Source organism: Cinclus cinclus, unplaced genomic scaffold, assembly GCF_963662255.1.
Source record: "Cinclus cinclus unplaced genomic scaffold, bCinCin1.1 SCAFFOLD_140, whole genome shotgun sequence".
NCBI lineage: Eukaryota > Metazoa > Chordata > Aves > Passeriformes > Cinclidae > Cinclus > Cinclus cinclus.
This window is the reverse complement of record NW_026912090.1, coordinates 185,001-190,000: the sequence shown is the minus strand read 5'-3', so window position 1 is coordinate 190,000 and position 5,000 is coordinate 185,001.

Below are 5,000 nucleotides of genomic sequence, written 5' to 3'. Positions count from 1 at the left end.
TGCCGTCGTCTTCCTGCTTCGGCGGCCTGCCGCCGCGGAGCGACGGCGCCACGCGTCTTCCACCGGACGCGCGGCCGGCCCCGTCGCCATCTCCGGGCCGGCGAGCCCGCGTTCGCCGGGCGGCCTGCCCGCCCGTCCGACAGTCCCGCGTGCACAGCCGGCCGCGCACACTCCCGCCCCCACCTGCACGCTTCCCCCAGCAACACGTCCCGAAAGCCGCTATGTGACGACGGCCGACCTTCTGTCCCGGCCTCCCTGCCGGCTCCACGCCCCGGCGACTGCTACTGACGAGCTCCGCCGGGCACTTGCCCTGCATCGGCATCGGCCTCAGCCCCAGCCCGCTTCGCTGACGTGCTGCCCGCCCGCAGCCCGCTTCTCCCAGCCGCTCCTCGAGAGGAGCCGGCGGCGTTCCCCCGCCCCCTCCCCGTGCTTGAAGAGGCAGCAGCAGCCCGGCTCCCGGCTTGCTTTGTGCATCGCTCACTCCCTCACCCACCCGCCGTGCCGCTTGCTGTCCTGTCCTGCCCTGTCCTGTCCTGTCCTGCCTGCCTGCCGCAGGCTCGACCCACTTGAGCGATCCGAGGCCGGGGCTGAGCAGGAAGGAGCGCCGCCAAACCAAAAGCCTCAGAGAGAGAGCTGAACAGAAAGCTTCTTTGAAAAAGGACATACAGCGCCAAGCATCCCGCCAGCACCCGCTGCCCGCCCGCCGCCAGCTGTGCTTCTGCCCCGGGCTCTCAGCCTGCTCGCCTCGACACCGGCCGCCTGCCCTCCCCATGCCCTCCCGTCGCCACCGCCGCTCGCTGCCGCCGCTGCCACTGTACGAACTGGCCGTTGGAACCCTGGGCGGGGGTGGGAAAAGTCTGAAGACGGCGCACAGGGAGGCTGATGGTGGGGGACGGGGCTCTCCCAACTGTCAATGGGTGGGGCGTACGGGAAGGCTGAATAGCGGCGCCAGGGAGGCTAATGGTTGAGGGCGGGGTCGCGTCAATGGGTGGTCGAGAAAGCGCAGGGTGGGGGACGGGGAGAGGACATGAGCGAGCGTGGGGGGGGGGTGGGTGGGAGTGGGGGTGTTTTTGTGTGTGTGTGTGTGTGTGTGTGTGTGTGTGGCCTGAGGGGAGGGCCGGCGGCTCCGTGCCGGCCCCGGGCCCCTCGGCACCGAGCCCCCACGTTCCCCCCCCAGACCCGTGCCGAGGGCCGAACACCTCTGCGGGCCTTCCGTAGAAGAATCGGCCTGGAATCGGCTGCCCGCTTGCCGCTGGCCGCGGCGCGGGCCACCCCGCAGCAGCCTCCTCTGTTAGGCGGGGCGAGTTGTGCCGGGGACAGGCAGCTTTGTGCCGAGTTCCCCCGCGTGTACGTGCTTCCCCTCCCCGCTGTGCCCGGCGAGGTTCTGTTTTGGCTGGGGGGGTGTGTGGGGGGGGTGCTTTGTATGTAGGTTCTCCGGGGCACAGGGGACTGGGGGCTTGTGGGGATGCCGTTTGAGTGGGTCAGCGTGTCAGCAGGCCGAGCACAGGGCACAGGCTGCCCGTCAGCTCGGCTGGGAGTGGTCTGGGCGCAAAGGGAAAACATATAAGACTTGGCAAGGATTTTATTTTGCGGAGTTTTTTGTTCCCACCAAACAGAAGAGGCATTCGTTCAGAAAAGAAAAGGAAAGAAAAGAAAAGAAAAGAAAAGAAAAGAAAAGAAAAGAAAAGAAAAGAAAAGAAAAGAGAAAAGAAAGAAAATATGTTTTGGTCTTGAAATCGGGTTCAGCGGGTGGGACACGGCTGCTACAGCCATCCGGCTCCGGGCGCGACACGGGGCCGTGGGGTTCCCTCGGCTCCGGGATGGTACGAGGGGTGCCTCGTCTACCAGGCTCCGGGGCCGGCGGCGTCCGACCGCCGCCGCCGCCGCTGCCGCCGCCGCCGCCGGGGCGAGCAGATCTAGCCGTCTTCGGGGCAGCCCCTGAAGGCCAGGTCTACCCAGCACCAGGGCCGGCAGACTCCGCCAGCCCCCACGGGAGAGGGCGCCCTGGTGGCGGGCGTCCCCGGGGCGGACAGGTCTACCCCGCTCCGGCGGGACTTAGGCAAATCTCGGCGGGAGGACGGGGTAGACCTGTTGTCCCCGCCGGGCCCGGAAGTTCACCAAGGGGTCGCTGTTTCTGGCTGCCTCCAGCTGTGTCATCGTAACAGACGGCTTGCAGCAGTGCGCCCCCTCGGTCACGTCCGATGGATTTTCTTGGAGGCGTCGGCGGCCTCGGGCTCGTCTGTCCGTATTATGGGAGCGGGTTACGGGCCGCATCCCCGCAGGCTGTTACCGTGCCTGTGTCCGAGGCGGAGATGGGCGGCCGCGCGTGCGGTCGTCGGGGCGAGGAAAAGCAACCGCCTATGTTGTGGGCAAAGTCGCGGGGCTTTGTCCGGGTTCCCGTACTACCCAGCTTGCTGGGACAGGTTGTGAGTCCAGGTGATCACCGAGAGCCGCTCCCCGGCCGAGGCGAGGTGTGGAGGCCGTGGGAGAGAAAGAGAAGACCGAGGGAGAAAAAGCCGCGAGTGTGTCCCGCTCCGGCCGGGCTGCCGCCGGTTTCGTGAAGTTCGGGGGGGGGGGGCAGGCACCCGCTTGCTTCCCCCCGGGCACGGTGGTTGGGCGAGGCGGCGGCGCCTCGTCCCTTTTCTGCCTGGCCTTAAGCCGGGGGCCTGCCCGCTCAGCGGGCGTGGTGTTTTTCGGCTGTCGGTTTGGTGCGCGGTGACCGGCAGCCGGGGGGTGGACCGCGGCCGGGGGCTTGTGTTGAGCCTGCCGAGGCTTTCCCCCGGCCCTTTCCCCGAGAGCCCCCGAGCATGGCTCGGTCGGCCGAGGTGGCTGCGCCTCGTTCCCCGCTCCCGACCTGTTTTGCCAGAGTTGTCCGTGTCGGAAGGGCTGCGGGGGACATGCAGTGGGGCGTGTGGCCTCGGCTTGTCCCGGTTGCCTGAGGGTGCTCGGTGACGGGAGTCTCCCCATGAAATGGGTGGGACTGGGGTGGCGGCACCCCGTCTCTGTTGTGTCTTGTTGAAGTCCCCCTTCCTCGGCCCTAAGCCGGGGACCCGCGTAGCGGGCGGAGTTTTTCAGGGGCGACGGCCGGCCACGGTGGCCGGCCGTGCCGTAGTGCGGACCGGAACCCGACAGAGAGCCCCCGCCCCCCCCCAGGTGAATGTCGTGGGCGAGGCGGCGGCGCCTCGCCCTTTCTCGGTAGTGGCCGGCGCGATCGAGCCACCGTGCCGGGGCGGCCCGTGGTGTCTGGCCTGCCCCTTGGCCGCCGTGGTTGCCGGCGGGCTGGGTTGTGAGCCGGTTCCGCTTTAATTTTTTTTTTTTGTTTTTTTTTTAGGCGAGTGCCGGGCGGAGTGTGGGGGGTGCTCACCCGGCTTTTTTTTTTTTTTTTTTTTTTTTTTTTTTTTTTTTTTTTTTTTTCCCCATCGCGGCCTTAAGCTGCGGCACCGAGAAGCGCGCTGACGAAGGGGCGCGGGCCACGAAAGAGAAGGGAGAAGCTGGAGAGTGAGACGTCGGTGGAGAAAAAAGGGGTTGTTATATGGGGGAGCGAGAGGCGCGGGCCTCGCCCCTACCCCTGGCCCGTGACCCCCCGTGGCTAGCACGGGTCGTGCGACGCACCGTGTGCTTTTTTTTCTTTTTTTTGTGATTCGTTTTTTTTTTTTTTTTTTTATTTTCCTGTCGCTGTTTGCCGTCCCACCCGGCTTTTCCGGAGGGAAGCCGGTCGCTGCGAGGCGGGCGAAAGCCGGTGGCCCGTGGCATGGTCGGCGGCAGCTGCCCCGTTTCCGTTGTGTTGCGGCCCGCGGGTGGGTGGCGGCACCCCCCGCTCTCCTCCTCTGCTGTGTGACCAGTTGTGAAAAAGCTGGAAGTGGCCCGCCGGCGTCGGCGGCCTCGGGAGCGTCGGGGAGGCTCGGCGGCGCCAAGCCGCGGCGAGGGCCTCTCGGGGACGTGTCCCGCTCGCATGCGTGTGCGGAGCCCTGCAGTCATCTGCCCGCTGCCCGCCTGGACCGTGGTGGAGCCGGCCGGTGGGGGGGGTGTGGTGTGCATGCTGGGCTTCCGTTGCCGTTGTCCCAGGACCGTGGCCGTGGGGCCTTCGTCGCCGTTTCCGTGGCGGCTTTTCTTTCCGTCTTTCCCTCTGTCGGTTCCGATCGATGAGGCTTTTCGGGTCGCGTCGGAAAGGGCCCCCGGCGGGCCGGCTCTTCCGGGGCTCTCTCTGTCATGGGGAGAGCTTCGGCGGTGTTCGGTACTTTGAGCAGGGTGGTCTCCTTTCCAATTCGCTTCCCGTCGCAGGCGAGGTGTCGCTCCTCCCGCTGCCGGGGAGGAACGTCTTTACCGTCCCGTGCTGTGTGACTGCCGCGTGGCCCCGCGAGCGTTCAGGTGTCCTTAAAAATCGCCGCGAGGTGCCGGTGCTGGCCCTGGCCCGAGTTAGTGCCCGTGGGTGCCGGCTGCGAGCAGCGCTGGGTGGCGGTGCGGCTCGAGCTTGAGCTGAGAGCAGACCCGGAGAGAGAGAGAGAGAGAGAGACGGACAGAGAGTTGGGATTAAGAAAACCGGGTGGGGGGCACGGACGGGGGAAAAGAGCCCGTTCCGCGCGCGTCGTTACCGCACGGCGCTCCTTTGTCGCACCGCCGCCTGCTGCAGAGCGAGCCGCCCCGGCCAAGGGGCCTCGGTGTCCGGGCCGCGCCCGCCTTGCCGGGTCGCTGTCTCCTCTAGCACGTCCGTCAGTTTCGGGCCGGCCTCGGGGGCGGGTCAGCCCCAGCCGAGCCCTGTCCCGCGCGTCAAGGCGCGCGTGACTTCTTTGAACGCGAGGCCTAGTCTCGAAGGGCGCGGGCCCCGAGAGAGATGGGAGCGATGGCGAGAAAGGGGGAACGAAGGGAGAGAGAAGAAGGCTCGCGTTTGTCCGAAGCAGAAAAAAAAGCTGCGCAGCGGTCCCGGCTCCTTGCCCGCGGCGTCGCGGGAAGGGCCGGCCGCCGGGGTCGGCCGCCGGCGAGGGCGTCCCGCCTCCCCACCG